At 44.1% G+C, this 27,983-nt stretch overlaps 1 protein-coding gene and 1 pseudogene across 4 annotated transcripts in view; one reads left to right on the top strand and one right to left on the bottom strand.

Moving 5' to 3' along the window:
• The window catches only part of CGNL1 (cingulin like 1), a 157,630-nt gene that overhangs the window by 98,714 nt on the left and 30,933 nt on the right, over positions 1 to 27,983 (bottom strand). The window lies entirely within an intron of this gene.
• Positions 26,686 to 27,383, top strand: LOC112855567 (sperm-associated antigen 7 pseudogene; annotated as a pseudogene).

Raw genomic sequence — 27,983 nt, 5'->3', positions numbered from 1 at the left:
CATTAGGTACGAATCGTATCTGTTTAAATGAAGATTATGAGGGGCAAGTTCAAGAAGACACAAGGAGCAAGGACACTTCAGAACCAAACGGTCACCCAAACAGGCCTTTCCGTATGAACCCTGGCCTCTGGGCGGAAGGCTGGCATACTAACCTGACGCCTTTGGCATAACTTCCTTACTCCGTTTCTGGGCGGAAGGCTGGCATACTAACCTGACGCCTTTGGCATAACTTCCTTACTCCGTTTCTAGTTGACAGCCCGTTCTGGTTGCTTTGGGTTTTTTTCCTTAGTTGGTTTCTTCCCACTTTATGCTATTTATTTTTAACCAATAGGATGTTCCAGTTACCAGCATTTGAGAACAAGGTACTTTTCCACGGAGCAATTAAGAGCTAAGGAATTCTGATGCTCACCATTTTTCTTTTCTCCCGTACTGTTATTGACCTTCTTGTGGGAATAACACTTTCAACCTTTTTTATGTACAGCCTTGCTTTGAAATCTTTATCACTATTTATTTGGATATAACATTTAAAACATTTTTGACTTTGTGAGGCTGACAATCAGAGAAAATGATTAAAAATAACTCTTCATCATCTTTTCTTACCAAAAGGGCTCCAGTAACACATTGATCTGAAAAATGTTATAAAACACTGAGGACTCAGGGCCCTTTACTTTGTGATGTATCCTAATGCTAAGAATCGGGTGCCATCACCTTTGGTGGGGTGTGGCCACCATGTCAGAAAGACCGCACACAGATGACCGGGAAGGACACCCAGCCCACCCCACCCTCAGAGACCTCCCACCAGAAATCACTTCCACCCCCTGAAGAACTCTGAGAGCAAAGAAGCCCCAGGAAGAACAGTAGCAACTGGTCACAGAGAACAGCTGTGTCATTTCTTTCACTGCTAGGGGCCTTTTTCAGTTGTCTTTCTATTCTGGACTCAGTCTGGCAGCACATTTTCTGAGAAAACCATCTATCAGATCCACATTTTCAAATTTATTTGCACAGAGTTTTTTTTTTTTTACAAAGCATAGATCATTTCATCTCTTTTATATCTCGAGTTATCCAGTGTCTTTATTTGTGCTTTCTTCACCGGTCTCTTGTGTAAATAAAATGTGTATCTATATATATTTTTTAATAATTATTCTCCTAAACAACTAGTTCTCAAGACACAGCAATCATTTTTCTAATTTTTTTTTAAGTTTCTTGATTTTTGAGAGAGAAAGTACAAGTGGGGGAGGGGCAGAGAGAGAATCACAAGCAGCCTCCACACTGTCAGCATGGAGCCTGATGCAGGACTTGAACTCTTGAACCATGAGATCATGACCTGAGCCAAAATCAAGAGTCGGATGCTTAACTGACTGAGCCACCAAGGTGCCCCTCCTTTTTTAATTTTCTTATTGAGTTCTAGTTCTTTATTATTTCCTTCTGCTCTCCTTTGCTTTTGTTTTTCTGTTTCCAATTTCATGACTTGCGTGCTTCATTTACTTTCATTCTTTAATTATACCCCATGAGTTGTGATATCTATGTCAGTTAGGAACTGGGCTGGTTTCTACTAACAAAGAGACCCAAAATAGCAACTTAAGAGTTAGGATTTTTTTTTTCCCCCAGAGGTAGGAAGTCCAAGGCTGGAATGGATGGCAGGATATTTCTGAGCAACACCTCTTTTACCTTTACAGTCATCTACTTGTAGCATGTATTAGACACTTTATGATTGGCTAACCAGCATCACATATGCCAAAGGTTTATCAGGCCAGCTGAGTCAACCTTTCTAAGGAGATTTCCTGAAAGTCCCATCCATCAATATTACTTTATATCTACCTCATTGGTGAGATCATATGGCCACCCCCATGTACAAGGATGGACTGGGGAACAGATTTTTAGCTGGTCACTGACACTCAAAAAAATCAACGTGGTGTTAGTAAAAAGGCAGAAGCAGACAGACACTCGGAGAGCAGCCAATAACTTCCACCACAGTAATGTTTCTATCATTATTTCCTAAATAGTTTCAAGTTGTGGTTTTGATTTCTTCTTTGACCCATGAGTTGTTTCTCAGAAAGTTTTTTCACATCCAGTATGTTTGCTGTTGTGTTGTTTTGGTTTAGAGGATCTTTATTTCTCTATGTTGTTAATTTCTACATGCACTGTAGCCAGGAAATTAAACTTCTATTATTCCTTCCTTTTTAAATGTACTGAGGTTTCCTCTGTAGGGACAATTTTTGCCAACATTTAATGGGTAATGGACATAGTCTCTTTTTTAAAGCATGGAATTCAAAATACATCCATACAACTTTAGCAATTATTTATTCAGCTATCATACATCCTTACTTATTTCATCTTTTCAATTTGCCTTAAGTCTTCCTGGATGTAGCGGTCTCCTACTAGCATGGTGCTGTCACTTCTGCTGGTGACTATTCTTTTAAATGCTAAATATGTTAGATGTCATCACCTCCAATTTTACAAAGAAGAACAATTTAGAGTGGTATATTCATCTGCAAATTCATTATTAAGTCACCAATCCCAATTATGTCATTATGCCTACTTTTACTTTCAGAGTTATACTAACAGAATTAAGTGATTTCATTTTAATCAAAATAAAACAAGACATAATGAAAACCTGGCCTCTTCAGCCTCCGTTCCCCATCCCGATCACAGTCCCCAGAGGAAACCAACTGCAAATTTTAGCTGTTTCTCTGGTATACACCTCCATGTTGCTCAGTACTACGCCTCGCAGCAACTTTGTATCCCTTTTACATATGGGACACACCATACATACCAATTTCTCACTCTGCTAGCTTCTCAATATTATTTATATTTGTATTATTATAATATATTTTTATATTACTTTAATATATACTGTTATGATTATATAAATGTTTATTCATTAAAGAGCCAAACTGAAAACTATGGCCATCTCTCCTTAAAATATTTAACTTTTCTAGAGTTAACATGTGATTGCTATTTGCACTTGCCTTCATTTCAATATACCTAACCTTAAATTCTTTCATCTGCTACATGACATGTTAGATGCTTACCTGTATTCATTTTCAAATAACCAACATATTAGATGATCTGGTGCCCTTTTCAAACCCTGGTGCAGCCGCCAATCCTCCTGCTCTCTATTAAGGTCTGGTTACTCTCTTCCTTCTGCACCATATTGTTTCCTAAGTTTTGGACCTTCCTTGTTCTTGGTTTACCCAATTGGTCTGACAGAGCACAACTGAGTAGCTTCTTAAGAAAAGACCCAAGAGAGTAAACTTTTTCAGTCCTTGTACTTTGAAAAATGTCTTTATTCTATGCTTACTTTTGATTGATAGGCCAGCTGGATTTAGAATCCAGGTTAGAAATAATTTTCCCTCAGGGCGCCTGGGTGGTTCAGTTGGTTAAGCGTCTGACTTCAGCTCAGGTCATGATCTCATGGCTCCTGAGTTCAAGCCCTGCAAGCCCTGTGCTGACAGCCCAGAGCCTGGAGCCTGCCTCGGATTCTGTGTCTCCCTTTCTCTCTCTGCCCCTCTCCTGCTCGCGCTCTGCTTCTCTCTCAAAAAAAATAAATTATTAAAAACAATTTTTCTAAGAAATAAATTTCTCTCCAATTTTTTATTTTTTTTATTTTTTTTTTAATTTTTTTTAACGTTTTTATTTATTTTTGAGACAGAGACAGAGCATGCACAGGGGAGGGTCAGAGAGAGAGGGAGACACAGCATCGGAAGCAGGCTCCAGGCTCTGAGCCATCAGCCCAGAGCCCGACGCAGGGCTTGAACTCACAGACCACGAGATCGTGACCTGAGCTGAAGTCGGACGCTTAACCGACTGAGCCACCCAGGCGCCCCTCTCTCCAATTTTTTAAAGTATTACTTCCATTATCCTGTAGCTTCCAGGGATGCTATTAAGAATTCTACTATTAAGACATCCTTTCTTCCAAGTGTGCCCTGCTTCTTTTTCTCCCACAGTTTTTAGGACCTTCTCTTTGTCTCTGCTCTTCTGAAATTTCACCATGATGTATATGAATGAGGGTTTTGTAAGACTGGGCACTTTTATAAAACATGGGCGTTTAATGTAGTTCTTCAATCTGGAAATTCATGTCATCAGTTCTATGAAACGTTCTTATTATTTCTCTGATAATGTTCAGAGACCTGTTTTGGCCTTTGCATGTAATATATTAGTATCTATTAGGCTGTTTCAATTTTCTTTTCTTATCCACTTCTCAATTCTGTCCTTTTAATTCTACTTGAGAGCTACATCCTCAACTTTTTAAAAAATTCAAGTATTTATCATCCCCCTTACCTCCTTTTTGTTCTCCAAGTGTTCCTGTGTCATAAACGCTATTCTCATTTTAGACATAAGATAGCTTCTCTCCCTTGGGAGATACTAACTGTAACTTTTTTCAAAAAAGTAAGTTTTTTCTGCTTTCTGCTGTATCTGCATCTGCTGTAAGGTTTCTCCTTTCTGGTTTGTTTTGGTCCTTTCTTTCATGTTGAAACCTTTCCTAAGAAGACTGGGATCCTTAGCTGCCCAATCCTGTTTAGCAGTGAATTCCTAAAAGCAGATTGGAGGCTCTGTGTGTGTGCAGCGGAGTTATTAGCTAGCGAGCTTCAAGTAATGGGCGTGGAAAGGTGCCAAGATTTCCAATGAGGGACACGCACATTTCAGGATCTGGAGCATTTTTTTCTGGCGCGGTTTGATTTCTCAAGGAAGGAATCTCCCAATCCATTGCTGGGGCTGCCCAGGCCTGGCTGCGGGCACTGTGAGACAGGGCAGGGAAGAGTGTGGAGGTCCCAGCTTTCATTCAATCCCTTTATTTTCAGCCACCCATACTCCCTTCCCTTCCTCGGGGTGGGCAACAGAGCAGAAGCCCGTGGGTATCCAGATATACAGGGTGTAGACGAGGCCCTGGACAGCTGCTCCGGTTCTGAAGGCACTTACACAGTTCCCTAGAATTTGGCCCCTCATCCCTGCCTCCTATAGCAACCCAGGCTTCATGCCTTCCATCCCTGAGCCTCCCAGCAGCTCTCTAGGAAAGTCACCTCCTTTCTCCACCACTGCCACCACAGGGTGAAGCCCAATCACCCCACCAATACAATGGTCACTCTTCTGTGTGTGATCGAGCTCATCTCCACAGGGTCTACACTGCCATTCTTCGTCTTCGTAGCTTTTAACATTTTTGCGCCTTTATGATCTTTTGAGTGGGATTTTGAAAAACGTAAGTCGTCTGCTTTTAAACTGATCTACTTGACGGGGCTAGTAATATTTATAGAACACCTCAACACTAGAATAAGAACAGCCAACGTGCCTTACGCTGAAGAAGCAACACACAAAGGCCAGGACCAAGATGACCGGGTGTGTCTCAATCCTGATTCCGAGCAGGACTGGCACGTTTTATTCTGGATCTCTACAAGTGTTCGTATTCATTCAAGTTCGTAACAAGTACTTTTTTAACACAAGAGCTTCTGAACAAATAACTTTACTCCCTGCAATGCTTTGTTTATGATATTTGCTAAATGGGCCACAACTTCCTCACCAATAATCTCTTCTATGCTGACTCTGAGTTTTCTATGAAAATATTTCTTCTAATATTTATTAAGAAAATTCTTTTCGAGGGTTTTACAGCCCTTTCCATTAGCTGCTGCTACTACAGTCAACACTAATTACATTTCAATCTTTGAATAAGGCCACCTTGGTTTATTATAATCTTAGCTCCCTGTTAGTAAATTAATCCACATATTTGAATTTCATGAAATGTCCACTATTTACATTTCCTTGACAACAAACCTCAATCCAATATTTTCACAGAATGACATTTCTTAGCTGGGCACGGGTGTTTTAAACAAATGTGGATTTCCTTCCCAATCACAGTGTAAACACTGAATTAATGAATGAGTTTAAGGACAGCTGTTCATTTTCAGATACCAGGCCATGCCACAATCCTAATGCTCTCCACAGACACATTTGCTCAGTTGGGGACTAAGCCCAACCAAGGACTTACATAATTTGGCAATAAATGTGGACCAATTGCCAGGATGTAACATTGTGACACTTGGCAAATAAAAGTGGTGTTTTGGAGTGGAAATAATGCTTTTGGAAAAGACCACTAGATGATGATAATTGCTTTAGTTAGCGAGATCAATGAGTGTGTTTCTGAGTAAGAACAAAGAGCTTAGCACTTGGAAGTAGGAACATATGCCAGACAGAAACATTTCCTCTCTCTGGGCCATCACATGTTATCAGCTGAGCACAGAGATTAGTGACAGTGCTGGGCCACACATCCCCACCTCACTGCTCTAATTCCCAGGGGAACCCCCAAGACCTGGAAACACAGTCACCAGCCACTCCGGAGGCTCTCCTAGCTACCGGGGAAACACCACTAGGCATTTGGAAATGTCTCCGCCATGGCTTGCCCTCCATCCTGAGGATGACAGTCCCCACGAGCGAGGCCAGGCTGGCTCAAGCCCCCAGCACAGCACCTGGCACAGGAAAAGAATTCTGTGTATGTCTGAATGGAATGAGTAATTCTTATTTTATCATACAAGTCGTTTAAAAGAGCATCTAAAGCAGAGGCAGGGAGCTAATGAGCTTCCTCAGAGCAGTCTTGAACTTAATTCCAAGAAACAGGAAGTGAGCGACAAACCAAAAAGTAACGTCCCCTGAGTGGGATCCTGTAACCGTCTCGCTCCGAGGGAAGCTGCCGCCAGTCTGATGATACACACAAGTTAACATGTGTAAAGAGTGGACAAAACAGTCACTCTTAAAAGACCACTTGTAGGACAGGTGGGAAGACATGAATTTTAGGGGAAGTATCCACAGTAGAATGTCAACTAGATAAAAGTGAAAAATCAGAATGCAGAAAGCCTAATATTAGCAAAATGCAGACGGGTTTTTAAATGTGCTCATTCCCAACCATGACAGAAAGAGGCAGTCTTACCTCAACTAAGCTTTATGTTCTTTCTTTTCTTTTTTTCCTTTCTTCCTTTCTTCCTTCCTTCCCTCCTTCCTTCCTATCTATCTGTTCTGTGGTGCAAACATACGAAACTGATCAAACTTTTAAGATTTCAAAGGAAATGTCTTCACATTGTCAAGCCTTCAGAACTCCCTGGGAAAACCGTTTCAAAAATAAGCTTTGAGGTTTGAAAATGACAGTAGAGTTGCTGTCTAACCTATGTAGTTCAGTGTGGTTTGAAGAAGGTAAGAATGACAACCGAAAGTTTTCTATTTAGGGGGAAGAAATTCAGCTTTTTTTTTTTTCTTAATGTTTTTATTTATTTTTGAGACAGAGAGAGAGACAGAACATGAGCAGGGAAGGGGCAGAGAGAGAGAGACACAGAATCGAAAACAGGCTCCAGGTTCTGAGCCGTCAACACAGAGCCCGATGTGGGGCTCAAACTCACAGACTGTGAGATCATGACCTGAGCCGAAGTTGGACGCTCAACCGACTGAAGCACCCAGGCGCCCCTAAATTCAGCTTTTAATATTGAAGGCTGCTGCTTCCTCCTAAATACCCTCCCCTCATACAAAAAGGAAAGTGGCTAGAGGAGGGGGTGGGGGGAGTCGGTAGAAAGGTTCCTTTTATACTAGGGATGGACACTTTGTTCACCCAGGAGTCTAAGGATCGGGGGTCACTAGGACTAACCAGTCTAACCACACTCAAACTGGAGCACGGACACCAAGCTGGCTTTCCAGGGACCCCCACCTCGCCTCTGGAAGTCTGCTCCTCCTGTCCCCATGGATGGTCTCCATCACATCGGTCTCTTCCACTTTTGTCATTTTGATCCCACTCCTCTTTCCTTACCTGCTTGGCATGTGTGTTATCAATAAATTTGTAGTGTTCTTACATTCCCAACTTCAATTCTAAAATTCATTGCCTGACATTTTATATTCCACATGGAATATAAATACATTCTGAAAAAAATACAGAATTCGTGTCCAAACAATGTTGATGATATGTTATTCATCCCTTTTTACCTCTTAACCCTGAAATCATTTCTAAACAATTCTCCTCCCAATGCAGGGCCAAGAGACAGAAGTTTGCAATTCTGGGGGTGCCTGGGTGGCTCAGTCGGTTAAGTGTCCGACTTCGGCTCAGGTCATGATCTTGCAGTCCATGAGTTCGAGCCCTGCGTCAGGCTCCGTGCTGACAGCTCAGAGCCTGGAGCCTGCTTCAGATTCTGTGTCTCCCTCTCTCTCTGCCCCTCCCCTGCTCATGCTGTCTCTTTCTCTGTCTGAAAAATAAATAAAAACATTAAAAAAAAAAAAAGAAAAAGAAGTTTCCAATTCTGGGAACACAGCACCAAGGTGCAAGGGTGGGGAATGTGTCTGACATTTGACTCAAGTCAAATCCTGGCTCTGGACAAGTTCTTTATCATCTCTGAATGTTTCCCTATCACTAAAGCCAGATTATTGATGATGAGTGTATTTGGTAATTGAGAAAATTAAATCATATATTGTATGGTAAACAAAATAACAGGAAATAATAAGTGAAAAATAAGGAATGTGGCATTTATGGCTACAAGAAAGTAACTTTGATCATAAAATGTTTTTCTTTTTTTTTTTTTTAAATTTTTTTTTTTTTTAACATTTATTTATTTTTGGGACAGAGAGAGACAGAGCATGAACGGGGGAGGGGCAGAGAGAGAGGGAGACACAGAATTGGAAACAGGCTCCAGGCTCTGAGCCATCAGCCCAGAGCCCGACGCGGGGCTCGAACTCCCGGACCGCGAGATCGTGACCTGGCTGAAGTCGGATGCTTAACCGACTGCGCCACCCAGGCGCCCCATAAAATGTTTTTCAATACTTACGAGTCAGAGACTAAAAACCACACTGGTTAACCAAATAGCTCTTAACCACCAACATCCTGAAATAAGTTATTAACTAATTAAGAACCCAGACAGCTGAGAATCTAAAGTACAGTGCTATGTCTATAGTGGAAATTTAATAAACAACTGTTGCAAGTATAAACGGATGTCTGTTGGTTGCCAAGCACACAGAAAAGATCTTATCCAGAGACAGATCCATGACATTTGTGCTACAGTTTCCTATAGGGAGCCTAAGCCCAAAATACATAAACACAAGGTTATCGATCACTGCCGTTTTTCTACAAGCCGAAATCTAGCCTCAAAATCCTCCTCAACGCTACACCCCTGTAGTCACTGACAATTAGTGTAGACATAAAATAAAACCTACTTGCCGGGGTGCCTGGGTGGCTCAGTCAGTTAAGCGTGTGACTTTGGCTCAGGTCATGATCCTGCCATTTGTGAGTTTGAGCTCCGTGTCAGGCTCTGTGCTAACAGCTCAGAGCCTGGAGCCTGCTTCGGATTCTGTATCTCCCTTCTCTCTGCCCCTCCCCTACTCACATACTCTCTCTGTCTCTCTCTCTCTCAAAAATAAACATTAAAAAAATTAATAACTAAATAAAATTGTTCTTGATATTTTAAAGCAAGTTGTCCGCCGCTATAAAAACAAAGAACCAGGGGCGCCTGGGTGGTTCAGTCGGTTGGGCATCCGACTTCGGCTCAGGTCATGATCTCACGGTTTGTGAGTTCGAGCCCCGCGTCAGGCTCTGTGCTGACAGCTCGGAGTCTGGAGCCTGCTTAGGATTCTGTGTCTCCCTCTCTCTCTGTCCTTCCCCACCTCGTGCTCCATCTCTCACTGTCTCAAAAATAAACATTAAAAATTTTTTAAAAAAAAAAAGAAGGGTTACTCTTCAAGGAGGCCTTTCTGCTTGCCATATTTCTGGCAGCCAGAACAGCGTCTTACACATGACAGGCACCAAATGAACAAATGAATGAACTAATTAATAATGTATGCACAATGCACACAGCTCCTTTTAAAATGGGAACAATTTGGGGCGCCTGGGTGGCTCAGTCGGTTGGGCGTCCAACTTCAGCTCAGGTCACAATCTCGCGGTCCGTGAGTTCGAGCCCCACGTCGGGCTCTGGGCTGACGGCTCAGAGCCTGGAGCCTGCTTAGGATTCTGTGTCTCCCTCTCTCTCTGTCCCTCCCCACCTCGTGCTCCATCTCTCACTGTCTCAAAAATAAACATTAAAAATTTAAAAAAAAAAAAAAAAAAAAAAGAAGGGTTACTCTTCAAGGAGGCCTTTCTGCTTGCCATATTTCTGGCAGCCAGAACAGCGTCTTACACATGACAGGCACCAAATGAACAAATGAATGAACTAATTAATAATGTATGCACGATGCACACAGCTCCTTTTAAAATGGGAATAATTTGGGGCGCCTGGGTGGCTCAGTCGGTTGGGCGTCCAACTTCAGCTCAGGTCACAATCTCGCAGTCTGTGAGTTCGAGCCCCGCGTCGGGCTCTGGGCTGATGGCTCAGAGCCTGGAGCCTGCTTACGATTCTGTGTCTCCCTCTCTCTCTGCCCCTCCCCCGTTCATGTTCTGTCTCTCTCTGTCTCAAAAATAAATAAACGTTAAAAAAAAAAATTTTTTTTAATAAATAAATAAAATAAAATGGGAACAATTTTTAAAAAGTCAAGGTTTTCCAAAACAAATCTCCTATGCCCACCTTTCACACATACTCCTGCCTTCAGCTGTTATATGTGTCGCTGTTTAAAACACTAGAACCTGGGGCTCCTGGGTGACTCAGTCAGTTGAGCGTCTGACTTCAACTCAGGTCATGATATCATAGCTCATGAGTTCGAGCCCTGCATCAGGCTCTATGCTGACAGCTCAGAGCCCGGTGCCTGCTTCCGATTCTGTGTCTCCCTCTCTCTCTGCCCCTCCCTCATTCGTGCTCTGTCTCTCTCAAAAATAAACAAACATTAAAGAAATTTTTTTAATTAAAAAAATAAAACACTAGAACCTGAACATCAGGATTATTGTGGCTTTTTTTCCCACCCTGGGCAGCCACGTTCATATGATGTGTGTGCTCCAAAAGCAGAAAGCAGGCCCTGGGTTAGGAAGCGTCTCCTAAGGGAAGTAAAGAGGACACTGTGGAATTCCAACAAGGCCAGCTAGAACAAGCCCCGTTCCTAGAACCTCCTCCAACGCAATTTCTGCCAAGTGAATTCCAAAGCTAAACATTCTCCCCTGGAATATACGTTATGCCTTCTGCAAAGTATCTCTTCTTGGTCACTCAAAATAAGATGACCAGGGAAATCTGTCCACCTTTGCCCACATCAGGGAAAAGATGGCAGGAGTCAGTATCATGAGCAAACCTGGCCAAATGAGAGCAAAATCCAGAGCCACCCAGGAAGGGTCCATGGCACGCAGTCTTCCCACTTCCCTTCAGGCATCGATTCATAAGCCAACCAGGTGCCTTAAATGTACCTCTCAGCTATCTGCACAGGACCCAGCAAGACTGCTACAAATGACAGGCACCTGGATTTGTCCCCAGAAGCTTACTCAGTATCATACAGCAGGACTGTTAAAAACAAAAGGTAACGGTGTGTAGCCACCCAAAAATCATAAAATAGCAAATTAAAATAAACCTGAAATAGAAACCTAGCAGATTCCCACATGTGCAAATGCAGGTTTTCTGCTCATCAGTTATTACCCCTAATGTTTGGTGACGCCAGAAGCCTGATAAACTCTTGGGCACGTGGCAGGGGAAGGGGGACTATCCCAGAGGCCAAAGTCACACCAAACATGCTGCATCTTGCTCTCACCGGTTACTCGGGTAACTAGAGAACGGGTAGTTCTTTTAGATAATGTGAGCGTTTCTGAGGCCCTCACCCGCCTTCTTCTTTCCTGAAACACCCCCACCCACCCCATCCCTACCTTCACACTCCACTCTTCATCTTCTGCCCCAGCCTCCCGGGCTGCACAGCTCCACACGGCTGCGCTCATTAGTACGACAGCCTTGAATTATAAATGGAAGTTGCCATTGTTTGTGCCCCACCACCACCACCAAATTCATGTTGAATTTCTAACCCCCAAAGATGATGCTACTAGGAGGTAGGGCCTCTGGGAGGCGTTAGGTCATTGAGGGTGGAGCCCTCATGAATAGGATTAGTGTTCTTTTAAATTTTTTTTTTTTTCAACGTTTATTTATTTTTGGGACAGAGAGAGACAGAGCATGAACGGGGGAGGGTCAGAGAGAGAGGGAGACACAGAATCGGAAACAGGCTCCAGGCTCCGAGCCATCAGCCCAGAGCCCGACGCGGGGCTCGAACCCACGGACCGCGAGATCGTGACCTGGCTGAAGTCGGACGCTTAACCGACTGCGCCACCCAGGCGCCCCGGATTAGTGTTCTTTTAAAAAAGATGCCAGAGAGTCCCCTAGTCCCTTCCACCCTGTGAAGATAACAGCAAGAAGGCATGAGCTATGAAACCCGAAAGAGGGCCCTCACCAGAACATCACAGGCTGGAGCCTTTATCTTCAACGTCCAAACCTGTGATAAGTCCATTTCTGTTGTTTATAACCTACCCAGTCTCTGGTATTTTGTTAGAGCAGCCCTAAGGTACAAAGACAGAAATGAACACGATATAAACAAACGCCATGTATTCAAATGAAATGTGTGTGCAAGTACCATTCACAGGTCATTTCAAAGCAAGAATCTGTCTGCTCTTGGGTCTCATTTCCCAAGTGCAGAACCCCTCCTCTCTGGTCTCGTGGGGCCAGAAGCACCAAAGTCAAGTCAGAACTGGGAGCTTCTCCCTGCACACCTTTGTAACCCCAGCCCTGGCAGTGATGGGCAAAGGCCGTCAATTCCACTGTCTTTGTTTTATACAGAAATAACAATGTTTTACGCAGATGTCTCCGGTACGGAAGTTGTACAATTCATGATGTTTTTCAATGATTAGAAATTGAAGCAGTAACCAGAAACAGAAGTTTCAACTATGTAAAAAAACAAAAATATTACATATTTTATCCTTTTGGGATTTGTCAGTATATTCTTTGGTATTCATAGGAATATGGATGTTTCAAAATTTCACTCTCTTGAAAGCATGCTAAAATAGCCCACTCAGAGCCTCCACTAATCTTATTTTGTTAAAAATAGCTTTTCACAAGCAGTTTGAATCATTAAAACGTATTCCTAGGTGTCCCTATTTTCGTCTTTCACAAGCTTGTATAATGTACAGATGCCTTAAAGAAAAGGTTCTCAAAGACCCTTAGTGTTAACTTACTGTACAAATATAAAACCATTATAGTGGGGCGCCTGGGTGGCGCAGTCGGTTAAGCGTCCGACTTCAGCCAGGTCACGATCTCGCGGTCCGGGAGTTCGAGCCCCGCGTCGGGCTCTGGGCTGATGGCTCAGAGCCTGGAGCCTGTTTCCGATTCTGTGTCTCCCTCTCTCTCTGCCCCTCCCCCGTTCATGCTCTGTCTCTCTCTGTCCCAAAAATAAATAAACGTTGAAAAAAAAAAAAATTAAAAAAAAAAAATAAATAAAACCATTATAGTTCCTATGATATCATACAACCATGTTTAAAAAAAATACATTTAAGAAGCCAATGCAATTTTTTAAAATACATTTAAGAAGCCAATACAATTCAGGGCACCTGGGTGGCTCAGGCGGTTAAGTGTCCGACTTCAGCTCAGGTTATGATCTTGTGGTTTGTGAGTTCGAGCCCCACATCAGGCTCTGTGCTGACATCTCAGAGCCTGGAGCCTGCTTCGGGTTCGGTATCTCCCCTTCTCTCTGCCCCTCCCATGTTCATATTCTGTCTCTCTCTGTTTCTCAATAATGAATAAATGTTAAAAAAAAAAAAAAAAAGAACTTTTTTTTTTTTTTTAAAGAAGCCAATACAATTCAAATTCACAACATAAATTTGTATCGAGGATAATGTTAATTTTGCTGAAACTAAATCACAATACCGGTGTGAACAAAAAGACAATGACCCATGCAGTGCAGATTTTCATGGTTTCACTGTGCAATTTTTTGTGCCCAGTTTTTAATTCAAACGACTATGAAACCTCCCTTTGTGCAGTCTGGTCATAAAACTACTGGGTATTCACATGGTGTGATGGCCTCATTTACATGCCTACTGTATCTCCGTGTTTTCCCAACACATCATGATCATTGAAATATGATGTTATTACCTAAACCCAACCCTTATAAACACAGCCATTGGAACTGAGTGTTGGTATCCAATTGTCACCTCATCACTCAGGATATGCTGACTGATGCTAATGTTTCCCTTAGTCACTAACAACTTCTCATGGAGAGCCCCTCCATGCTAGGCCCCCTTCCAAGGCAGTTACCCATAGAACTTACGCTCTAGTGGGGAGAACAAACAAGGAACTCATACAGCAACAATGCTATGAGGAAAAAGAAGCAGGGCAAGAAGAGTGCAAGGTGGTGGTGAAGGTCCTTCTGAGCTACAATGATCAAGGAAGCTCTCTCCGAGAGACACCTGATTTGAAGGCTATCAGGAGACCTTTGCAAAGTCGTGCGAGGGCCCGGTAGACACAACACCAAGTTTAGAGTTCCCAAGAAAGGGATTTACGATTCGAGTTAGAAAATCAGCAAGAAAGCCAACCTGGCCAGAACTAATTAAGAGGTGAGCAGGGGAGGAGCAGGGGAGCACAGAGCAGTGGGCAGGAGCCAAATGATGGGGGTATGCGGGAATCCCAAAGAGCTCTGGTCTCATCCCAAGTCAGGTAGTTAGTCACCAATGGGAGTCAAATGATGTTGAAAGCCAGTGGCTGGATGAGCTCCACCAGGAAGTCATGCAGATGCAGGGGCGGAGGACAGAGCCCCAGTGCCTCGCTGCACAGTGTGCTCCTGGACAGAGTAACAGCATCCCGTGGTAGCTTGTGAGAAATGCACTCTTAAGTCCCACCCACACCCCAGTGAATCATTATCTGCATTTAACAAGATCCACCAGGAGGGCCTAAGCCCCACCCCAACAACACTGAGGAGAAGAGAAGGAACAAAGACATAGAGTAGGGACTGCCAGGGGGCGGGAGAAAACCAGGAGAGTGGGGTGGCCTCCAAGCCCACAGAAGCTGGGGTTCAAAAAGGAAGGAAGGTCCAATAAGGCAAATGCTGCTAGTAAGTCGGTGAAGACTAGAGAACGATCCCAGTATTAAACAGGATGGAGATCAAAGGTAACCTTGACAAGAGCTCTGTCAATGAGCAGGAAGGCAGGGAAACATGATCAGAGAAGACCAGCAAAAGAACAGAGTAAAGACAACTCTTCCAAGGAATGTCAATTATCATAGAAACTAAAACACAAAAATACAGGCAGTCAGGGAAAACTTCGGTGCCTCCTTTGCCCACCCCACTCTCCTTCCACCCCAAAATGAGCTATCTGCAGAATTTGTTTCCAATCCCCAGGGATGTGTTTGCAGCCCGGACAGTGGGGTGGGGGGTGGGAGGTGCTGCCATCGAAACGCAAAACCTGGTATTCACGCTCAAGGAATTCTGAGCCAGACCTTACCTACTTGAATGGAATATTACTTTTCTCCTTCCCCCTGGCAGTTGCCTATTGTCCCCAGTTGCAGCTGAACCTCCAAGGGTGTGCCAAGAGCAGCTCAAGTACAGTCTGCATTTAATTTAGACCAACGGCAAAGCACATGGAAATACCTTTTCACCCTGGGAATGCCAGAAAAGACATAAACAATTCCAACCCAAAAGAATCCAAAGGGGAAAAAAGTCACTCTTCTCCCCTCTCCTCTGTTGGTCTCCCCTTGACCTATTAATGCCCATGCCCACCCAGTCCTACTCCAAGCAGAGGGGAGTCTACATAGAATCACAATCTAAAGGTGGAAGGGTTTTCAGAGACCACACAACATACCCTTGACTTCTGTTAGAGGAACCACTTTCAAGCTCCTTAGTTCCAAGTTTTTAGACTCAAACCACTGCCCTGGGATCCGTTCCTATCCCCATTATCACTTCTCACTCGCCAGAACAGCAATTTCAGCTTACTCTCCTCTGCCTACACCCAGTATTGACGTTAGGTCCCTCATCTCTGTCTTACTGTCCCACAACATACCACATGGGAGCTGTTCGTTAGTTAATAATAGTAATAATAATAAATAGTAATAATGTAATTAACCCTTAAACATTCACACTATGCACCAAGTACTCTTCTAAATGCTTATATACTAAACATTAACCTACTCCGAGCTGTAATGTCTAAAACTAACCTCTGGACATCAGCCTAATGTTGAACATTAACACATACACTTCAACATGGGTGGTAAGTGATGACCATATAGAAAAACACTGCAAAAGAAGAATGTACAAAGGTCTTATTTTTCTAAGGGCTGAATTTAGAAAGGTTTTGTATTAAAATCCAAAGCGTAATTTGTTTTCCTGGCTAGCTCTCCCCAGGGGGAGCCTTGTAGGAGTTACAGCACTAGAAATCATGCTGTGAAGCCCTGGCAAATTTACCCTGTACTCTTTGACTGTCCTGACGGTGGCAGGAAGCAGACATTCCTATCAAAACAGGTGCCAAGTTGTGAAATGAAACAGCCAATAAAAGTAAATAATAATCCCAGACATGAAAAAGATCACTACAAAGGAAAGAGAAAACATGAAGAGGAAAAGGAAGAAACACAAAAGGAAAACAATGAAAGGAAGTCCCTCCCTGGCAGTTAAGAGGTTTTAAAATGGCCCATCTGTAAGCGTAGAGGGTCACACATTTCTCTGGAGCGTCAGGCTTGTTTCTGTTTCCCATGCCAGGGACAGCGCCTGTGACTTCTCTACTTATACGGAGTGAGCAGACAGCTGTAAGGCAAAGACATGATGATCTGTCTAAAGAAACTAGAAACACAAAGAACTCAAAATCAGCATCCCAGAGAAAAATCTGCCTCAAGGAAGCCTCAGCCTTTAATGTGGAACTTTTAACCACCACTCACATCCACCTTGCCATGTTCTGGCTTACAAAGCACTTCCAAGCTCACGATCTCGGGCAGGACGGGAGCACATGATGCTGTCTGGCTGACCACAGTGAAGAGCAGGGAGACGAGTCCAGCTCCGAGCCACCATAGAGCATGCTCCCAGACCCTTCTCAGTGCTCTTCCTGCTTCTAAAACCAGGCCCTCCTGCTCCCAGGTAGGCTCAGTATGTTTGGGGAATGGGGTTATGTTTTTCTCCAACTAGGTGATTATAATCTTTCCAGTGAGCAGTATTCCCTTGATCCTAAGGCTTACTTTGGCCAAAAGCATCCCATTAGATAGCATCAGACAATTCCAACAGAGGCTCTACCCAGGAGCTCTCATTTATAAATGTACCACTAAGAACACTACCTAGACCTACCTCCTACCCCAGATCACCAGAGGGAAGAGAGGTGCCTTTGTTGTTTAAAGGTAGAAAGGGAGGGGCGCCTGGGTGGCGCAGTAGGTTAAGCGTCTGACTTCAGCCAGGTCACGATCTCGCGGTCCGCGAGTTCGAGCCCCGCGTCAGGCTCTGGCCTGATGGCTCACAGCCTGGAGCCTGTTTCCGATTCTGTGTCTCCCTCTCTCTCTGCCCCTCCCCCGTTCATGCTCTGTCTCTCTCTGTCCCAAAAATAAATAAACGTTGAAAAAAAAAAAATTTAAAGGTAGAAAGGGAATGGAGGATATGGTTTATGAAACGGCTCCACAACAGTACAGTGGTGCTCATCCTTCCATATACAGGGCTGCATTAGTCTGCTCACAACAAGTACCAATGACCGAGTGGCTTCAACAACAGAACTTTATTTCTCACAGTTCTGGAGGCTGGGAAGTCCAAGATCAAAGTACTAACCAATTCGGTTCCTGATGAAATCTCTCTTCCTGGCTGATAGGCGGTAGACTTCTCGCTGTCATCACATGGCCTTCCCTCAGTGCCTGTGTGTGCAAAGAGATCTCTCTCTCTCCCCCTTCTTCCAAAACCACTACTCCCATCATGAGGGCCCCACCCTTATGACCCAACCTAATCTAATCCTAATTACTTCCTGAAGGCTCCATCTCCAAATATGATCACCTCGAGGGTTAGGACTTCAACGTTTGCATTTGGGGGGAACATAAACCTTTAGTCCATAGCAAATGGGTAGGGACAAAAGGAAGCAGGGAGAGAAAAGATTGTAAGGATCCTGTCATCCAGTGGCAAAGAACCACCAAATATTTGGTAGATATAATTAAATGTCCCCAAGTTTTTCTAACTCAGTTCCCTGACAGCTGAGTCTTCACCTCCCCATTTCTCTCTCCTAAAGAGTCATCAGACCAGAAGAACCTATTTGTATTACAAATGTATGAAAAAACTTCACAGAAGGGGGTGAGGGAAAAGGAAATGATCTAAGTAATTCTAGAAATGAGTGGAGGCCCTAAGACCAAAAGGAACCAGACACAGATATTTTACTGTAGTTGATAAAGTTGTTCCCTCGGAAGGAGGGTTAACAATGCTGAAAGCACACGTATACTGCGACTGGTCAAACAAGTAAACAGATGGCGGACGGGTGGGGCCTTATTTCTCACTGGAGGGAGTGGGAAGCTACAGATATGCAAGGGCAGAAGGGCTAGAATGATCTAATGATAGTGGATTCAAGTTGGAGACATCAGCGTGAACTCATGTTCAGCACAATACAGATACAGATAATTACATATTTATAAATAGAGTATATACATGTTTTTCCTTGCTCTGTCAGCCAAGAGGGCTTAGAAGCAACAATATTACAGTAGCCATGGGCACACCCGGCACCCAGATCTTGCTTTATAATGCCAATAAATTCTCTAGTTAAAGGAACCAGGGATCCTTGAGGAAATGGCTGATTCCAGGACGGGGGCAGGAAGTATACAAAAGAGCCTGCAGCATCTTGTAGTGTCAAAAAGTAAGGAAGTGCTTTAAAAAATAAACAAAACAAACAACCCACAATGCCCACAATAATGGAGATATGTGTGAGAGACATGGAGCTTCCAAAGGCCAAAGCTGGAACACACTGAGCAACAGATAATGAAGTGTTAAAACCCAAAGTATAAAAATAAATACCTATGAGTACATATATGCTGATATAAACAAATGATTAAATACATAAATGAAGAAAAAGGGACAAATCCCCCATGCATAAGAAGTGCAAATAATTGATATAGACACTTTAAAAAAATTTTTTTAAATGTTTATTTGATCTTGAGAGACAGTGAGCACGCAAACGAGCGAGCATAATTGGGGGAGGGGCAGAGTGAGAAAAGGACACAGAATTAGAAGCAGGCTCCAGCTCTGAGCTGTGAGCACAGAGCCCAAGGCGGGGCTCGAACTCAAGAGCCATGAGACCATGACTTGAGCCGAAGTCTGAGGCTTAAGCAACTGAGCCACCCCGGTGCCCCTAGACACTCAGCCTTAAAGGAAGGAGAATATAATTCCTCACTCCCTGAGGCTGCACACACTGACTTCCTGAGAGAGAACCATATGGAAACAAGAATAAATAATAACTTTGCAGTGAATAAGCCTGGCAACATGGCTTCAGCCAGGTCCATACTTCACCAAAGTCAACATCAACAGTGAGAAGTCATAATGATAGAATATACTGTGATGAAAATGGCACTTTACTCTGTCATCCTCCTCTGTCAAACCCCTAGCCCTAGTGTAATCATGAGAAAAGTCTAAGACAAACAGCAATAGAAGGGCATCCTATAAAGTACCTGACCAGTACTCCTCAAAACTGTCAGCATCATCAGAAACAAAAAAAAGTCTCAAGAAATTATCACAGCCCACAGGAGCCTAAGAAGACAGGACAACTACACATACTCTGGTATCCCAGATGGAATCCTGGAATAGGAAAAAGGCATTAAATAAAAACTAAGGAAATCTAAATAAAGTATGGACTGTAACTAACAATAATTTATCTGTTTCTTAATTGTGACAAACCAAACATATGATGTTAATAGAGGAAACTGGGTGGGTGGTATATGAAAACTCTCTGTACTATCATCACAATTTTGTTGTAAATCTAAAACTATTCTAAAATAAAAAGGGTGTTTTGTTTTATTTATTTTCTATTTTTTAAAATTTACATCCAAATTAGTTAGCATATAGTGCAACAATGATTTCAGGAGTAGATTCTTCAGTGCCCCTTACCCATTCAGCCCATCCCCCCTCCCACACCCCCTCCAGTAACCCTTAGTTTGTTGTCCATATTTATGAGTCTCTTGTGTTTTGCCCCCCTCCCTGTTTTTATATTATTTTTGCTTCCTTACCCTTATGTTCAACTGTTCTGTCTTAAAGTCCTCATATGATTGAGGCCATATGATATTTGTCTTTCTCTAATTTCGCTTAGCATAATACCCTCCAGTTCCATCCACATAGTTGCAAATGGCCAGATTTCACTCTTTTTGATTGCCAAGTAATACTCCATTGTGTGTATGTATGTGTATATATATATATATATATATATACACATACACACACACACCACATCTTCTTTATCCACTCATCCATCAATGGACATTTGGGCTCTTTCCATACTTTGGCTATTGTCGATTGTGCTGCTATAAACATGGGGGTGCATGTGTCCCTTCAAAACAGCACACCTATATCCCGTGGATAAATGCTTGGTAGTGCAACTGCTGGGTCATAGGGTAAAAGGTTGTTTGTTGTTGTTGTTGTTGTTGTTGTTGTTGTTGTGGTTGTTTTTAAGTAACATTAAAAAAATAAGCCACCAGGCAGTAAAACTCACTGTGGTGGTCATCGTGGTCACTCCAGAGCCAACACCTGCAATTCCTGACCCATCTCCCACCTCCGGCCTGGTGGATGGCCAGAACACAGATACTCATGTCCTTCAACAGGTCACTAGGCATACCACCCTGGTTAGAGCTCAAAACACTGCTCCTGGATAATACCTCTGCCAGAAAAACAACAGGGTACATCATCTTCCAGGACTCAATGAATACAGAGCATCCCATCACAGGGACCTGAAGAGAAATCCAGCAAGTTCCTGAGTTCAAAGGCTACACACGGTGGCATGTATATTATACAACCTGAAGACAGTTTCCCGTAAGACAAAGAGGACAGGTAAATGACTAAGAAACTTGCAAACTACATCTCGTTCATGGAAGGAGGAATGAGCAAGTAGAGAGCTGGGCCAACACTGAAGCTATCTATACCTTCCGCAGAGAAGGCAGCATGGGGGGCAGAGTTTAAATGGGGTATTAAACAAAACCTATTCACCAATGCTGCTTATGGACTAACAGAACTCTACCCCCTTCCTCCTCCATCTCAGACCCAAAGAACATTATTCTCCAAGAGAGAAACATTAATTGGATGAAAAACAGAAGAGCTGACTTAGTCACAGAGCAGGAGAAATCAAACAGGAGAAAACAGAGAAATAGAAAGGGATTGAGAGCAAGAAAGTAGTCGTGCAAAATGAGTGATGAGATGGAAGCTATTATATGGAACAGGATATTAATTACACTCGCTTGGCTATTAGAAGCCACAGTGACAGGAAGCTTGGACCAGGGTATCATTTGGGCTGAAGAGAAGGAGGGGCCAAGTTAAAGCCGCATTTAAAACATTCCTTAATAAGCACCACCTGAGGACTCTGGTGCCCTGACCTGAAAGCCAGAGTCTCCTTTCCTCCCCAACCATACTCTTCACAGCTGTTCCGTTCTTATAAACACTTGTCCCTCTGACAGGCCCTGAGGTCTCAGACACCTTAGACTGTCACCTGCTAGAGCCCAGGCTGTCACTACCCTGCTTCGATCTGGACCCATTGCTGCCAAAGCCCTAAGCCATTCGGCTGCAGGCGATGTCTGCCAGGCAGTGACATAGATTCAACCCCAAGACCCACCAAACACCCAGGCAACATCTCCCCAGACCCTCTCCCAGCTTCCTCCACAGCAACTGTATTTTCACATTTCCATGATTTTTTATTTTAAATTAATGTCTGTCTCCCCTATCAGACTATAAAATCCATGAGATCAGGAACTATACCGGGTTTTGCTCACCATTTTACCCCCAGTTCCCTACAGCATATGTGACAGTGCGATTGTTTCTGGAATGAATGAATGAATGGAGACTCCTTCACCCACAGCAATCTGACACCTCCAGAAGGAAAAAGAAGTACATTTCAATTCTGAATGGCTAGCACAGAATTTAATCCTGGAATCCGTTTACCCATAGAAATGGCAGTATAAATAGTGATTAGATGTCTGGTGCTATCAAACCAGATACATAATTAATAGTACAGTAATAAATGATACCAATCATTCCTTGAACATTTACCAAGCATCAAGTACTACACTAAGCACTTTTAATACATTATTCAGCAACCCTGCCAGGGAGGTTATTACTTATTACCATTTATAGGTGAGGCAACTGAGGCTCAGAGAGGATGAATCACGTACCCAAGGTCACCCAGATAGCTGTGTCACAGCCAGAAGTCACCTAGAGCTATCTGACTCCAAAGCTCACTGTCTTCATGACTCCGGATTTTGACCACCTAACAAGTACAACAGATGTTGGTTGGGGGCCTAGAACCTCTAAGCACCATTTATGACACTAAATCCCCAGGACAAAGCATTCTAGCTCCAGACAATCAACGAATTGCAAAATAAACATCTAGAACTCATCTGGGTGATAGGTTGAGGACCATCTGCAGAAGATCACGAGGAGAAAAGAGGCTGAGGCTGCGGTTGCCGGGACCGTGCCTAGAGAACAGCAAGGAGCAACTCTGTGTGCGCCCCAGCAGTAGAGACGAGACGACGTCCCAGGTCACACTGACAGCAGGCATCTCCAAGAGCAAGCACTCACCCAGAAGGCCTTCCCAAATATCTCCAGTTCAAGCCAGAGAGAAGATGGCTGGCCGACCGCTATGGGCCCAGACAGCAAGGAGGCCATGTTAAGAGCAGGGAAGAGGGCTAGGGTACAAGAGGATGCTGACTTAGTGGAAAAGGAAAGCAGAATGCTAAGTGCTGTCTGGAATTCTACGGGGAAAATAGGAATATTCTCACCACCTCTTTAAGGTACAATAGAGGAGCCCTGGGAACAGAAACATCTCCCCACCCACAAGAGAGAGACTGGGCAGGCCCTGCCATGAACTCTGGCCCATGGAAAGTGATGATGGGTTTCCACTCCAAAATATGAAGAGTTTGGATGCTGTCACTCCCATAATTAACAAACTGAAAAAGGGTTGGCCACTTCATGGGGCCACCATAGGGATTAAATGAAATCCTCAGTGTAGAAGCACTTTTTCAACTGTAGTACATTAAAGAAAAAGAAGGCACCAAAACGCACTTTCTGTCGTTTTTTTTTTTTTTTTTAACCTCTGGTATTTAAAGACTAGGAAAACATGGCAACTGTTCAGTCTCAGAAAGTAGGTGGACTCACCACACAGAGGCTCTCGAGCAGACACCAACACTTAGGGAAGAAGTGGCCATCTGGAAACCCACACAGGGCTGGCTGGGAGAGAATCATGAGGGACTGGCCTTATTCCTTTTCTGGCAGGGCTGTATGCTGGGAGGCCAAGAACTGATCCTGCAGCCAGATTTCTGAAAGGCACCTTAAGATTTCTCTTGGAGTCTTTGGTAAGTCCGTGGAGACATTTACCAAGAACCCACCCCATGGAGGGTCCATGCTGGGCCCTGAGTCACACAACAGCAATGAACAAAGTGTCAAGGCAGGAATGGTCCACACTGCCTCCAACGTGGGCACAAGGAGCAGGTGGGGAGCTCATGACTGCAAGAGGACAGTCAGCATGGAAAAGACTTTAAAGAAGGCACTTGCAGGTGAGTGGCTTAGAACAACACACGTTGATTTTTACTGTAACGGAGGTCAGAAGTCTCACTAGGCTAAGGTCTAGGTGTCATTAGTGTCGCATTCTTCCTGGAGGTTTTAGGGGAAAATCTATTCCCTCACCTTTTCCAGCTTCTAGAAGCTGACTGCACTGCTTAGCTCTTTGGTCCCTTCCTCCATCTTCAAAGCCAGTAGGGTAGCATTTTCTGACTCTGCTTCCTCCATCAGGAGCCTGCTCTGATTTCCGAGTGGGGAGTGCCTTCCTTATGGGAACATGTGATGACCATGGGCCCAGCTGGCGAATCCAAGAGAACCGCCCCATCTCAAGATCCTTATTTTAATCACATCCCTTTTGCCATGTAAGGTGACATATTCATCGGTTTCAGAATTAAGAGGTAGATATCTTGGGAGGAGGACATTATTCTGCCTGCCACATAAGTCAGTCTCCAGGGGAGAAGGAAAAAACAAAAGTAAACATTCAGAAAGAATCAGGGATGATATCTTGTTTCAGCTTCCCCACTTCTGATTTCCTGAGGCTGCTGCCTCCTGCCCTTGGGTTCCTTAAGATACCACTCATTCGTTCTGTCAACTGCCCCAGAAGATTCTTCACTATGCCCTTGCCCCAAACCACACACCCAGTAGGTGGTAGACAGGAGATTTACACCCTAAAGCCCATGCCCTGAACCACGAAAACCACAGAAGCCCAGGAAACACAGGCAGTGAGTTCAGAGTTAAGGGGCCAAACAGATCAGCAGACTGGACAATGGGTGAGGCCCAAGAAAATGAAGTTTAACAAGGAGAATCAAAGGCCCTGAAGAAACCAATTGTTTGACTCCAAGATGATAAGGCACAGGAGCAAATCTTGTTTTTTTAAGAAAAAAGACTTGGGAGGCGCCTGGGTGGCTCAGTCGGTTGAGCATCCTACTTCAGCTCAGGTCATGATCTCACACTCCGAGTTCGAGCCCTGCGTTGGGCTCTGTGCTAATAGCTCAGAGCCTGGAGCCCGCTTTGGATTCTGTGCCTCCCTCTCTCTCTGCCCCTCCCCTGCTCGTGCTCTGTCTCTCTCTGTCTCAAAAATAAATAAAAACATTAAAAAAAAATTTTTTTTTTTTTAAAAAAAGAAAAAAGACTTGGGTCGTAGCTGAGAACAAATTTGCTGTGAGACAGATGATGGTCAATGACCACAGTGATCTCTGGAAATTAAACATCCAGATTCAGCAGGGCAGGGCAATTAACCACATTGCAGACTCCCTGGAAATCAACAAGTACCCCCAACTATCTCAGAAGTGTATCTTCAGCCCAAGCACACAGCCTCCAGGGAACACGCAGGGAGTCTTGGGGACAAAAGAGCCACCAGTCCAGCAGCCACAATAGCCAAATGGACCCTGCTGATCAGTGCTGTCGCTGGTGAGTTAGGGAGCCCCCTCTGCTTGGGGCTATCAGCAAGAGTCTGGTTTGAGTGGACAGGATGATTTCAGGACCCAGAAGCTAAGAGAAGGCACTGGGTACAGAGGAGGGGAACAGAGCTGAGAACAGGATATATTGTCATGAAATAGAAATACCAGAAGGGCTGCCATTTGAAAAGGGATTAAACTTGCCCTGCATGGCTCCAAAGGTTAGAACAAGGAATCATGAGTAAATGTGCCAGGGACACAAATTCCAATTCGATCTAAGGGAAGGAAGGTTTTCTAACAGTCAGAGACACCTAAAGCTAAACCAGGCTGTTTTGGTAGACAGTTGAGTCTCCCATCAGTGGAGGAAGGCAAACAGGCAGGTTTGAGAAGGGACTCCGGGGTCAGCCCTTCAGAACCTGCAGGTTCTTCCAAATCTGGGAGCCAATGATTTCATCTCCTATTTACTCGTAACAATCATCCACTTACATATACTGAGAAAATATCAAGATGACCGGCACCAGAGATAACAAGTACAGAGGTAAGAATGGCCCAAACAGTGCTGAGAAGGGAAGAAGATAAGAGAACAACCAAAGAGCAGAGTTTTCTCCAGATCTTATCCCCCACTAAGTCCCTTGACTGGAGGGAAGCCACTCCTGCCTGCAGCTGGGGGTGGGTGTTCTGGCTCACCCAACACATCCACTCAGGGACTCCAGCCTATACAAGAAGTGAATGAGAATTACTTCAGGCACATCCTCGACGTCAGGACATACTTGTGTCATATTCTGACATGGAGAAAAACACTGACAAGAGCACCATCCAGTATGGTAGAAATTTGATACATGTTAGTAAACTCCTTCAAAAGTTGGCCTGTGGTACAGTGCTCATTTTTGTTCTCTCAACTGTTACAGCTTATTTTCAGACTCCTGTATCAAAATACAAAAACTACAGATGTCTTAACATTTTCAAGTAAATCTGATTTTCTCCACTGAATCTGAAAAGACACAAACATGATAAACTTCACTCTTTGTAAGAAAAGGACCGCATTTTATCTTTTTAGCAAAGGAGAGAAGACACTAAAGTCACACAGGAGTATTGCGTTTAATACAAGAATTAAAAGGCACCCTCATAAGCCATGACAAAATTAGGAAGCAGAGGCTTAATATTTTGAAAAAGCAGTTTTGGTAGGTTCTATTTACAGTTTCTCTAGTAGTTAACAAGATTTTTTGCAGGTCTTTAACAAATAATATAGCAACAGACATATTTAGAGTGTATTTATTTTTTCCTCTCTTTCAATCATTATTATTGAGCCTCCTCATTCCAACCCTCCAACCCCAAAGCACACACATGGATGTACATGTACACATGCATACACACTCTCACAGGCACTATGCAGACATCATGAGAAAGAGAGAGGAAGTGATAAGAAGCCTCCACAACGCCCCCCCCCCCCCCATCTATTAGCCAAAGCAGGTACAGGGAGTACAAGAGAAAGAAGGTGGCTATCTGCCCAAGGCATCAAGTGTCATTCAGGTGATAAACAGAAAGCCAGGGTTCCTGCCCAGTGGTGATACAGACATGTCCCATATCAACAAAGGAAACAGACTGACGATTTACTGAGTGCCTACCACGAACCAGGCACTACTTAGGGCACTCTACTTAGGTTCACATCTAACCTGACATTCTGCTCAAAGGGGAAAACTTGACTCCCAAGATGGCAGACCTACTAGGCTCCATCCTGAACTCCATGGAGAAGTCACCCAGTCTCAGTGACCAGGAGTCTCGGCACAAGGCCCAAGAGCAGGTCGCTCGCCTGAAGAAACTACAGGAGCAGGAGAAACAACAGAAAGTGGAGTTTCATAAAGGATGGAGAAAGAGATGTCAGATTTCATCCAAGACAGTGGGCAGATTAAGAAAAAGTTTCAGCCAATGAACGAGATAGAGAGGAGCACCCTACACAATATGGCGGAAGTGGCTGGCCTGACATCCTTCTCCTTCAGAGATGATGAGTGTCTCTATGTCATGATCTTCAAAAAGGAGTTTGCATGCTCAGATGAAGAGCTGGACTCCTATCATTATGGGGAGGAGTGGAACGCCCAGGAGGCTGAGGAGAAACCCCAACTGAAGGAGCTGGCCCAGTGGCAAGAGGACACAGCCCAGCAGGGACCTGTGGTGGGGAGCCCTGCTAGTGACGACAAGGACAAGTACAGCCGCTTAACCGGCAAGGCAGCAGCCAAGGATGCTACAGGCCACATGCTACAGGCCAACAAGACCTACAGCTGTGTGCCCATGGCCAACAAGAGGGACATGTGTTCCATCAAAGAGGCCGTGAATGAGATCCAGGCCAAGAAGGATCCGCAACAGAGCAGGGAAGAGTTGCCACCTAACCTCCCAGACACTCCAGCTCTCTGAGGTATGGCCGGGGGGGGGGGGGGGGGCGGCAGGGAGAGACAAGGCTGCTGCTATTAGAACTCATCCTGAAGCCGCACCTCCGAACCAGCTCCTAACAGCTGTCCCTCAGGATGGGGAAGCAGGTGTTTGCTTTGTCACTGTTGGAGATTGGATACGCATGTGTTATGTCTGCTGGTGCGTGCATATGAGTGTGAATGCATGGGTGGGCATTTAATCTCTATTCTTCTCCTTTGTCCTAGGAATTTTCTCCCCCATGGAGCTGGGATTACTTAACATTCAATAAACACTGCCTGACACCCCCCACTCCTGTAAAGAAAATGGGAAAACTGAAGGACAAGGAGATTTAGTAACTTGGACAAGGTTATAAGCTAACAGATGACAGAGCTAGGATTCTGAGGGCATCTGGTCCATCCCAGCCCCGAGTCTCTGTTCGTCCACTTTACTAGATCATGTTAACTCCCAAGTATGCAGCCCTTACCCCGCAAACAGCAGATCCCCCCAACTAGGGCACAACCCCAGTTTCTTCAAGTGGCAAGCTCCTGCCGGCCAGAACCCCAAACCTTCTTAGCTTAAATACCTTCTGGGCTGACGGTTGGTGCC

The sequence above is a fragment of the Puma concolor genome, chromosome B3 (genome assembly GCF_028749965.1).
Source record: "Puma concolor isolate L17-30 chromosome B3, mPumCon1.1.hap2, whole genome shotgun sequence".
Taxonomy (NCBI): Eukaryota; Metazoa; Chordata; class Mammalia; order Carnivora; family Felidae; genus Puma; species Puma concolor.
Note: the sequence above shows the minus strand (reverse complement) of the source record. Positions and strands in the feature narration are given on the sequence as shown.